Source organism: Bidens hawaiensis, unplaced genomic scaffold (assembly GCF_021521415.1).
Source record: "Bidens hawaiensis isolate Kalapana, Puna unplaced genomic scaffold, B.hawaiensis_p1.1 tig00000512_1, whole genome shotgun sequence".
Lineage (NCBI taxonomy): Eukaryota > Viridiplantae > Streptophyta > Magnoliopsida > Asterales > Asteraceae > Bidens > Bidens hawaiensis.
This window is the reverse complement of record NW_027491033.1, coordinates 2,039,800-2,052,648: the sequence shown is the minus strand read 5'-3', so window position 1 is coordinate 2,052,648 and position 12,849 is coordinate 2,039,800. Positions and strand designations below refer to the sequence as shown.

General features: G+C 39.7%; 1 pseudogene; it reads left to right on the top strand.

Annotated features, from left to right (window-relative positions):
• Positions 1-500: 500 nt before the first annotated feature.
• On the top strand, positions 501-5,694 carry LOC143631193 (uncharacterized; annotated as a pseudogene).
• Positions 5,695-12,849: the final 7,155 nt, after the last annotated feature.

The following is a 12,849-nucleotide window of genomic DNA, read 5'->3' as shown; positions in this document are numbered from 1 at the left end:
ACACCACCCAAATGAAAACGTGTTCGGGTTAGAATGAGGGTTAGAACATATATTTTAAAAACATGTGTTCGTCCCTCATATGTTTTTTTTTTCATATGGGTCATAGATGCCTCTCGACATGTTTGACCCGTTTTCTTTTTAATTTAACACGATAAAAAATCACGATCATGTAATGCATTTGACGTGATTCGTCGCAATGCATGAGTAATAATGGTTAGTTTTACTATGTATAAATTTATGGTACGATTTAAGTTAACGGTTCATCATTTATTTGTATAGTAATAATAAACAATATCTATAACTTATCCGGTTCTTGAATCTGGCTTGACTGATCCAACTGGTCCAATTGATATACCAGGTGCCAAATACGTCATTGCTAACATGCTAATACGATCCCGCCCAACTATTTCTTTCTTTCTGGCATTCGATGATATGGTCTTGAATCGACCGCATATTCATCATCATCATCAACACTGCTAATAACCTCTGAATCCCCATCACCAATTCCTCATAACGAAATGGTAAAACCTCTAAACCCTAAATCTCTCTTCACTCTCCGTACAACTATATTATCATTATCATTTTCATCACAATCTCACGTCCCTCCTAATTTAGTCACCAAGTTATTATCCTCCAATCCCCGGTGGTTCGAAAACCTCGAATTGAAACACGTCAGCCACAAACTCACCCACTCTCACGTCACCACAATCCTAACCACCGTTAAAGACCTAGATGTAGTCATTCGCTTCTTTTACTGGATCTCTAAAACCTATTATTACAAACACGATTTCAATTCTTACAAGGCCATGCTCAATCGCTTAGTCACCGAGGAGTCCCGGCTAGCCGATACCGAGCACATTCGGGTTTTGATGGTCAAAGAGTCTCGGAATGAGAAACAAGTTATGGATATTGTTCAATATTTAAATGAGCTTACTAATAAAGGCGTCCGGTATAGTGTAACATCCTAAATTTTATAATATTAAATAAAGAAAGATTTCGTTGAATGGTCGGGCATTTAGTAATATTAGCTAATACTAAACAAGAAATGATCATGGACTTGGATTTAAATTGAGATAGATTAAGGGTAATGGGCCTTAGGTCCATGGGCTTTAAGGAGTATAAATACTCCCTTAAACCATCCTTAAACCCTAAATCTTCATTCTTCCATCCAAATCCCTACACATTCAAAACACACACATACACTACACCATAAACCTTCGGCCGAGAGTGAAGGTGATACCCGAGCCACACAAGCATCGATTCTTGATATATTCTCGTGATACAAGATAGATTCGAGGCCTAACTTTCGTAACCAAGTTATACCGTAACCTTCAAACGAGTTAAAGGTATGTTCTCCATGTTAAATTTTACGTTTTCATGAACGGTTAGTCTTGAGACTTAAACCAATAGTAGATCGGGCCTAAACTAGTATTAAAGTAGCAAACTTGATGTTAAAATGAACCTAACGAATCTGCGATTATGAGCGGCCCGTTAAAGAAAACCTTATTGAACGTTTTAAGCCTAAAGGTCCAAACTTTACGCTTGTCCGGGTCAAGTCTTATCCAAAGTTGGCCATGGGATCGATTACGAGAATGGTAAAAAGGTTTATACGTTGAAATGTAGCCGATTAGCGGAGTTAAACCAAACCAGTGGCCGTCACTGGATAACTTCGCTGAAAGAAAGTTCGCCTACTGTGAACTTCGCCTATCTGCAAGTTCGCCTACTGTGAACTTCGCCTATCTGCAAGTTCGCCTACTGTGAACTTCGCCTAGTATAAGTTCGCTTGTATAAGTTCGCCAAGCCATAACTTCGCCTGGTGTTAAGTTCGCTTAATGTTAAGTTCGCTTAACACTAAGTTCGCTTACAGTAAGTTCGCTTAATGTTAAGTTCGCTTAACACTAAGTCCGCTTATTGTTAAGTTCGCTTAATGATAAGTTCGCTGGAGTTAGCACATTGGAAAATAAATTAAAAACCTAATGAAAATGTGTTAAGACACTTAATGGACCATGCTAGGGGCTCTGCCCCTTGGACCCTGCTAGGGGCTGCCGCCCCTAGACCCCGCTGCCAGGAGCGCTGCCCCCGGACCCCCGTTCGTTGAGGGTAATGATTAAACTAGAAAGGCGATATGTGTAGTGATAGTTTACTGAAACGTATAATTATTATACAGTTAGTCGTGTACAGCTCAAGAAGGGAATAACCGTAAACGGTGAACGCAACCGCATTGAGGTGAGTTTCTAGCCCCACTTTCTTGTTATGTTTTCGGGGCTGTGTGCATACTCGATGTGATAGTTAATACACTTATCTTAAGTGATAAGTGTATGCCTTGTATGATTTATGTATGATGATTGTTTGACGGTGCGTGAACGATCTTCGGATATTGCATGTACCGTTAGGTGGTAGTTAAGATATGATTGATAAGTATGATGAAAGATATGATGTATGTATGAATATATGATGTATGCATAATGTATGTAAGTTATGATGATGGTACGTGAACGCTCTTCGGAGATTGCACGTATTGTCAAGGAAAGTATGTATGAACAGGTACGGTACAATTACACGAAACAAAGGGACCAGACCCTAATAATATCTGTGATGTTAGGGACCAGACCCTAATAATATCTGTGATATTAGGGACCATACCACCCTAATAATATCTGTGATGTTAGGGACCAGACCCTTACAATATCTGTGATGTTAGGACCAGACCCTAATAATATCTGTGATGTCAGGGACCAGACCCTTATAATATCTGTGATGTCAGGGACCAGACCCTTATAATATCTGTGAGGTTATAGGGCGAAAGGCTCTTTAAAACGTATGATTATGTATGTAAAGAAAGTATGAAGGTAAGAATGAAAGTATATGCACTTATGTGTGTATGAAAGAAAGTTAAGAGGTTAAGTATGAAATGTAAGAAGGTATTGTATGATTATGTGATTAACTAGAACTCACTCAGCGTAGCTGACTTTTAGTATGCACGCAGGTGAGTAGGATGAGGCAGGTAGCTTGAGGAGGACACATGGCAGAGTTGGACAAAGCGGGCATCTGAAGATTTTGCTATGATGTTTTATTTTAAAAGACTATGTTTTGTTTTTAAATGACTATGAATGCTCGATAAGACAAGAATTATGGTTATGGAATGTAATTGTTTGAATGTTTTTAATGTTTCGCGAATGCTTTAATTAACTCTGATATTTAGAACTGCGTTTATGAGTAAATCCAACATGAAAGTAGGGCTACCGGTAACGGGGCCTTACATATAGTTTATATGTTTGTAACGCGTTGTTGATTCAAATGGCCAAGTTTCAAATGGTGGAAGCTGTGCGCGGTGTGTTTCAACGGATGGCGGTTGGGTATTATAATGTTAGCCTGAGTTTGTTAACGTATAACACGATGATTAACTTGTTGTGTAAACGGGGGATGGATCGGGAAGCGAAGGTGTTGTTTGACCGGATGGTTGACTATGATTTGTGTCCGGATGTGTTTACTTACAGTTCGATGATTCTTGGGTATTGTAGGGTTAGTGATTTGGAATCTGCGTTTCGGGTGTTTGATCGGATGATTTAGGACGGGTGTAACCCCAATTCGGCGACGTATACGAATTTGATAAACGGGTTGTGCAATGCGGGGCTGGATATGTTGAATGAAATGATGGATAAGGACATTGAACCGACTGTTTATACGTTTACGGTGCCGATTTCTGTGTTATGTGCAAGTGGGCGCGTGAAGGCGGCGATTGATATTGTAATTGTTATGATGAAAACGGGTTGTTTGTTAAACGTGCATACCTACACGGCTCTTATAAGCGGGCTGTTTCGTACGCAGCAGCCCGAAGTAGCAGTCGATTTTTACCATAAGATGTTAAAAGATGGTTTGATTCCGAACACAGTTAGTTATAATGCTTTGATACATGAGTTAGGTATGATAAGTAGGTTTGATGCTGCTTTTATGGTTTTTGATTGGATGGAGGGGCAAAATGGTAATTTGCCAAACACCGAGACGTATAATGAAATCATTAATATGTTATGCTTGATGGAAAACTTTCAAAAGGGTATGGTTCTTTTGAGTAAAACGATAAAAGTAGGCCCGTTGCCGACCTATAACACATTAAATTTTGGATTTATCATACAAAGGGATTTAAATAACGTAGTTAGGTTATTGAGTTTGATGAAGGCAAATGGATGCAAACCAGATGAGTGGTCTTATGCTGAAGTTATTTCAGGGTTATGTAAGACTGGGGATCTTGACCGAGCGTTGACTTTTTTTAATGAACTGGTTGACCAAGGATTGAAACCAAATAAAGTCCATTTCACGACTTTAATAGACGGTTATTGCAAAAAAGGCGATGTAGAAGCTGCACTTTCGTTGTTAAAAAGGATGGAAACGAGTAATTGCAAGCCCGATGTTGAAAGTTTTAACCTGATAATATCATGTTTATCGAAAACGAATCGATTAAGCGAAGCACAAAAGTTATTTGAGGAAATGGTCGACAAAGAATTATCCCCAAATGTGATTACCTACACATCTTTAATCGACGGGTTATGTCGAAACGATAATGTTGAATTTGCGTTCAAGATTTTTGATGAAATGTGGAACAAGAATTGCATGCCAAATTTATTAACGTATAGTTCGTTAATTTACGGGTTATGTAAGGAAGGAAGTGTAGATAAAGCAGAGATATTATTAAACAAAATGGAAAATAAAGGAATTGCTCCCGATCACGTGACGTATACTTTGTTAATCGATGGTTACGTGTCGTTAAATCTAGTGAATCGCGCGTTTTCACTTCTTAAAACAATGGTCAACAGGAGATGCAAACCGAGCTACCAAACATTTTGTGTCTTGATGAAAGGTTTAGAAAAGTCGAATTTTGCTAATCTTTTGGATAGAATGTTAGAATACAAGTGTGAACCAACGGTTGACACTTACAGTAACATAATCTCGGGCTTGTGTAAGGAAGGTAAGATTACAGAAGCGATTGACTTGTTTCACAAAATGGAAGAAAAGTCAATAACTCGCGATGTGAATATATATGCTTCACTTATATCCGTTCACTGTAAGAATTTTAAAATTGAAACCGCTTTAGAGTTCTTTAATTTGATGCGAGGAGACGGTTTTGAACCTAATATTAAATCTTATAAATTGGTAATTTGTGGTTTGTGTAAAATTGGGCAAACGGGTAAAGCTGGTGAGTTATTTGAGAACATGTTGGATCAAGAATGGGATGCTGATGAGATTGTTTGGACGGTTCTGATTGATGGGGTTGCTAAAGATGCTGACATGGATACATGTGTGCGTTTTTTACGTTTAATGGAATCAAGAAACAGAATTCCTAACTTTCATACATATGCAATGTTGGCCACTCGAAAACCGGAGGGTGGCTTGCAGCCGGGCTCATCCTAGGTAGTTTTTCACTAAGTTTTTATTTTACTTGAGTAAGTCTAATTATTAAGTATTAACCAATATATGTATCTTTCTTTGTAGTAATCGAGCTTGCAGAAAGACTGTGTGTAACCGGGATTTCGATGAGTCTGGTAACATATCTAACAACATAAATGAATATCTCAGCCACAAAATCTGCAGTACCCGTGACAACCTTCATGGGGGTTCTCAATATTTTAGCCTTGTTTGGGGGATTCTTGGCGGATGCTAAACTTGGCCGTTATTGTTATCTTTGCATCTATATGTGCAGTGGTAAGCATATAATTTATATATTATATTGTTCCCCATCACAGTAACTGCTGTGGGGTTCAATATCAACCATTGGATCAAGCTAAGGAGAGATCTGGGCCGTTTAAAGTCCTTGAAAACCTTCAAGGGGAGGTTACTAGCAGTTTGTTTTCCACAACTTCCCTGCTCACGTCTCCGGATAACACTCCTTCACCCCCCTCAAACCCAATTATATACAACACAAATGAAAACATAATCTTGAAACACTGAAGTTTTCAATCTTGAAGGTATTTCAACTTCTTCATCCTCATTTTGTAATTGCTTTGCATTAGGGTTACGATTTTAACACCTTCCTCCTTTTTCCGTTTGATTCTTTGTTTCCAGCTGACATTGGTTTTTGCTATGAAATCTTCTTGATGTTCCTATGTACGTATCAGTCTCGATCCATGGCGCATCGAATGGGTGGGTATTACTTCCTTATTTTGTTTATCTACCCTCTATTGATTGATGTTGGTCAATTTCTCATATTCTTTTTACTCCTTTTGTTTAAATTTGATTCAGATTGAAGATGATGCTAAACATGGGTTTTATGTTATGAATCTGATTAAGGAATATGTGACGGGCTATGAAGTTCTCATCAATGTAAGCAGCATTATGATATTAATATTAATCTGTTATATGATTTGGATATATCCATGCCATAAAACTGTGTACAGAACACCCATAATACTTTTGAGTTACCTAATATGGGAACAAAATGTTATAGCAGTAAGAAATCTGTGGTTCGACACATTTTATGGAGTATAAATCTTTAAAAGACTTTACTGTTATAGAGAAAGATTTACAGTTCTTTTTAACAATATTAACAATATAAAACCTATTATAATTATTATTATTATTATTATTCAGTTGGTAATATGGTTTGTTACCCATTTGACCATACTGTAATTATTCAACCTGGTAAATAACATGCTTCATAAACTGATCACTATGTCGGACTTGCTAATCAACTAACCGATTGTAAATGCAGTAGATTATCAAACTTGTAAAATTAGAGTTATGTTTGTCATTGCTAAATCATGAGTTCATGACCTTTGAATACTGATTGAAGGGAAGAATCTTTTCCAACACGTGTTGTATCTATAATTACAAGGAAGAGAAGGCAAGTTTCCATTTATGGTTATGATCAATTAATCTCATGTGATAGGAACTTAAGTTAAACGCCATTCATAATTTCATTGCATTTTGTAGGTCAATGGTGGTTTTCTAATGAATTTGGCCAAGTTTCATATTCACTAATTAAGGGCATACTCAAGGCAAGTATCATTTGATTATATGTATAGCTCGGTAGTTATGTTTTGGCATTTAATTTCTATGTATATGTGTATAATGTATTTATATGTATGCATGTATCCAAACATATGGCTGTAGATTATGAACGCTATTAAATGATAGCAGAGTTACAAGCAAATGATGATAAAAGTCTCCCCTTATAAAGAAAGGGAATAACTCCATCAATTGATGTAAGTTGAACATTACAATTTCTTTGAAGCCATGATATTTTTATACATATATTTGTTAAACATGAAAAAAATTCTCCTAAATTTCGAAAAGTGTTAGGCCTTTCTTTCTTATGCTGTGTTATTTGACAAACATGAAGATTTGTAATTTTAATGTCACAAGGTGCTTTGTAACAGGTTTGGGTAACAGCCTAACAGGTTGGAAAGGAGTTTTGGGCCGGGTTGAGCAACGTGTCAGATCTGAATTTGCTGGTTTACCCGGAACCGAACCGCGGAGTGTTTAATGCAAATTATGAGAACCGAGAACCGAACCGGTACACACATTAGGGGTTTTGAGGCACTGGTCGGTTCCGGTTCTTCGGTTCTGACGGTTCCTGTTAAATGTATTGCTAGTTGTTTTAGTTAGGGTTTTAGCCCATGTAGTTTGCTAAAGCCCATGGGCCCTTTATGGGTTGTAGTTAGGGTTTTACTTGTGTATATATAGGTGGTTCCCCCTTTGTATTAGACACACCTTCAAGTAATAAACATTATTTTCACTGCAACTCTCTTCCTCTTTACATGGTATCAAAGCCAAAGCTCTCAGTACAAACCTGAAATCCCGGTTCCCGTCCCGACTTCCGTTCCAAGACCTGTTCAAGTTCAGATCTGTTCAAAGTTCCAAGTCACTGTTTGAGCTGCTGTTCGAAACAATTCTTTTTTCGGCAGACTTTTACAACTCACCGCCGCCACCATCACCTCCAGAACTCTCCGATTAGCCTACAGTAAAAATCCGCCGTCCAACCGACTCCCCACGCGCCCTCACGCGCCACCCACCTTCCGCCACAGCCGTCCACGCGCCACCGCGTGACGGCACGTGAAACACCCTCCGGCCACCGTATTTTTTCCAGGTTTATTGTTTTTTCCGTTCGAAGCTCCCTGTGTTAGTTTTCTGATACAACTTTTTTTTCCGTCTGTCTCGGTTATTGTGTTCAAGTTTGTTCAAGCACCTAAGCCACCAGATCTGAAACAAACCCCAGCACCAGTTTCCGGATCTGTTTCAAACCCGTCCAACCAGCCACTGTCGGAGTACTGTCACTGTTCACGCGCGGATTTACTGTTCACGACGAGTTACTGTTCACGCCGGAAAAGTTATTGTTTACACAGGAATCTGTTTCCGGCCACCACCCGCACTTGTTTCTATTCACAGTCAGAAGAGTACAATTTCAGTTTAGTGTATTACTATGGGCGAAAATAAATACACGTATACATTTACTAAGGAGGAGCATAATCTTATTCAACGGTTTCTTGCCTCCCAATTGAATCCTCCTCAAACCAATTCAGCACATCCAGGTAAGTTTTCTAGCCTCGACTCATCGTGGGTAATCGATTCTGGAGCCACACATCACATGACTGGGAATCGGGGTATTTTTTCTAGTCTTCAAAATGTTTCCCATGCATTGGTACATCTTGCCGATGGATCTTCATGTCCCGTTCTCGGCATAGGATCCATCAGCAACTCGGAAAACCTAAAACTGTCTTCTATCCTATTTGTTCCTAAATTTCCTACCAGCCTTTGTTCAGTGAGTCAGATTACCAAACAAAACAACTGTTCTGTGACCTTTTACCCAACTCACTGTGTTTTTCATGAACTAGGAACAAATCGGGTTATTGGTACTGGTTTTGAATCAGGAGGTCTCTATCGTATATCCCCGTTTTCGCATCCTGTAGCAAACTTATGTGATTCCGCTATCAGGGAGGCTCACTGTCGGTTAGGTCATCCCTCTACAGCGGTTCTGAGGCAAATGCGACCAGATTTACCACTTTCGTCTTTTAATTTTCATTGTGAGTCGTGTCAACTTGGTAAACATACCAGGCGTCCCTATCCCCCTAGGGTGCCCAATCGAGTCAGTTCTTGTTTTGAACTGTTGCATTCTGATGTATGGGGTCCTTGCCCTATCAAATCTACGTTGGGTTTTGAATATTTTATTACCTTTATTGATGACTATTCTCGCACTACTTGGGTTTATTTGTTGAAATCTCGTAGTGAGGTATTTTCCATATTTCGAGAATTTAATGCTTATGTTCAAAACCAATTTAACACCACCATTAAAACTTTACGATCTGATAATGCTAAAGAATATTTTTCCACCGACTTTTCTTCATACTTAAAAACCAACGGCATTATTCATGAATCATCGTGTGCGTATACATCTCAACAAAATGGTGTGTCCGAACGCAAAAATCGTCACATATTGGATGTTGCTCGCACAATCATGATCCAATCACGTGTTCCTCATCGTTTTTGGGAAGATGCCGTTTTCACTGCCACATATCTGATTAACCGCATGCCCTCAGCTGTTCTTCATGGTAAAACACCGTTTTCTGTACTATTTCCCAACGATGATCCATTTCCTCTCGCACCTAAAGTATTTGGTTGCGTCGCCTATGTTCATGACCATCGTCCGAAAACCATCAAACTTGATCCCCGAGCCATTCGTTGTGTCTTTCTTGGTTACTCACGGGTTCAAAAAGGGTATCGGTGCTATAGCCCATCACTTCACCGATACTTTACTAGTGCCGATGTCACTTTTCATGAGTCTCCTTACTTTCCCGAGTGTTCCACTCCTGTTTCTGACCCGTTTCCCGACCTCGATATACCCACATCTCCCTTCCTCCCCACCATTCCTGTGTCGATTCCCTCTACCGATCCAATCTTGCTGATTCTGACCCACCGACAGAATCTCCGCCACTGCTTTTCACGTATGCTAGGCGAGGTAAGGGTCAACCATCAGCGACACTTGATTCACATCCAGGCCACGACCCCGAAATACCCTCAGATACTCCGTCTACATCCGAGCACCACACCTCTCACTAATACATCCTTACCCGATTCGACAACCTCTAATACACCCGTTTATGATCCTCCTGGTGCACCACTACCCGATATACCTATTTCTTTTCGCAAAGAACCCCGGAAATGTACTCGTTACCCGATTCAGGACTATGTTGCCTACACCCACCTATCTCCTGAATCTCATGCGTACACCACTACCCTTGATTCCTACCCGATTCCCAAAAATGTGACGAGCGCTCTCGCTCACCCAGGATGGCGACAGGCTATGGAAGATGAAATTGGGGCTCTAAAGTCCAATCATACATGGAATCTTGAAACACTTCCTAAGGGGAAGCGTATTGTTGGTTGTCGTTGGGTGTTTATGGTTAAACTACACCCGGACGGTTCCTTACACCGTTTAAAGGCTCGGTTAGTCGCAAAAGGGTATTCTCAGGCATATGGCATTGATTATGATGAAACCTTCTCACCAGTTGCTAAAATGCCATATGTTCGTATTTGTATCGCTCTTGCTGCCATTAATCATTGGCCGCTCCATCAGCTTGATGTCAAGAACGCCTTTCTTAATGGTGTTCTTGAGGAGGTATATATGGAGCAGCCACCAGGGTTCATTATTGAGGAGGAGGCCTCGAAAGTTTGTAGACTACGTCGTTCTCTATATGGTCTTAAACAGTCTCCCAGGGCATGGTTTGGTCGATTCTCTAGTGTTATGGGACAGTTTGGGATGACTCGTAGTGCCTACGATCACTCTGTCTTCTTTAGACACCAGAAAGAAAGGAAAGAGAATTATCGTAGTTGTTTATGTGGATGACATTATAATCACAGGTGATGACGAGGTCGGGATCACCGAACTCAAGCAGTTTCTTCAGTCTCAGTTTCAGGTCAGCGACTTAAGTCGATTGAGGTATTTCCTTGGCATAGAAGTATCTCGCTCTCCACAAGGAATACTTCTCTCCCAAAGAAAGTATGTCCTTGATATGTTGACTGATTGTGGCTTACTGGGTTGTAAACCCGTTGATACTCCAATGCTTCCTACAAAGAAACTCCTCCCAAAGGAAGGGGATCCAATGAAAGATCCTGAGCGATATAGACGGTTGGTTGGCAAACTTAATTATTTAACCGTCACACGACCGGATATCTCTTTTACTGTCAGTGTTCTGAGCCAATTTATGGCTGCACCACACACCGGTCACTGGGATGCTGCCCTTCGTGTCTTAAGATATCTTAAGACCTCACCTGGTTTGGGTATATTATACTCCGATCAGGGTCATTGTTGTGTGGGTGCCTTCACAGAAGAAGGAGATGGTCGGATATCAGGGTTCTCGGATGCAGATTGGGCAGGTTGTCCGATTTCTCGACGATCTACCACCGGATATTGTGTGTTGGTTGGAGGAAACCTTGTATCATGGAAGAGTAAGAAGCAACACACGGTTTCCCGGTCGAGTGCCGAATTAGAGTATAGAGCCATGGTAGATGTAACATCAGAGATGACATGGGTTCGTCGTCTTCTCATAGAGCTCGGGGTTGTTTCTAATGACTTGATGAGGTTATACTGTGATAATCAATCAGCCATTCACATAGCCAAGAATCAAGTATTTCATAAAAGGACAAAACATATTGAGGTCGACAGCCACCTTATCAGAGATCGAGTAGTAGGCACACAAACTGATCCGCCATCCATTCAACCGGTTCATGTGAAGACAAACTTTCAGCTTGCAAACATTCTAACTAAACCGCTCCGGAAAGCTCAGATAGATTTCATTTGTAACAAGTTGGGCATGATTAAAATCTATGCTCCAACTTGAGGAGGAGTGTAAATGTATTGCTAGTTGTTTTAGTTAGGGTTTTAGCCCATGTAGTTTGCTAAAGCCCATGGGCCCTTTATGGGTTGTAGTTAGGGTTTTACTTGTATATATAGGTGGTTCCCCCTTTGTATTAGACACACCTTCAAGTAATAAACATTACTTTCACTACAACTCTCTTCCTCTTTACAGTTCCGAACCGTTTTTTGCTCACCCCTAGTTATGAATCACCGACGATTTTTGTATGACACAATTTGTCAAACCAATTATATAAGTTTGTCCCCTCAATAGTGCTTCTAAATAGTTTTTTGGTATTATAAATACCATGTATTTATAACGAGTAATTGGCATCCAGTAAATTCACATTATCACATTTTTTCTATTCTCTTGTTTCTCTGTTCAAATATTACTCCAATAATCTTGTTATACTTAGGGCTAATATTATAACATGACAAATTATATAAAACAATCTTAAGTTAATACAATATTTCACATAAAGCACCCAATAAAGCACCCCCGCAATATCTATACTATCTTATAATATATATATAGGAAGGGCAAAACAGTCTTGCAGCATAATGTATCATTGTATAAAGCGCATGAAACCCATAGAGATGCATATCTGAACCCAAAGCAGATTCAAAATTCAAATTTACGCAGCGTTTTTGATTTCTCTCTATCTCTGGATCTGTAACCCTAGCCTCCTCCTTTTTCATATCATCATCTCAGATTTCCTCCTCTATGCGTACAAAGATGAATCCAGACGACAAAGAACCGGTGATGAAGAAGTAATTGAAAACGACCAGATGAACACCGATTTGGAAAACCCTAACCGAATAAAGAGGTTTGTTTCTCAAACTAAGGTTGCGATTTGAGAACCTAATTTTTGAATTCTGTCTTTTATTCACTCATACACCTGATGTTTCTCAATTTGATTGTTTAGTGTAAGTGGAGAAACTTTCAGATCTGGCTGGTTAACTCACCACATGCCCCATTTTGAGGGTTTGCGCATTTCTGGATGCAC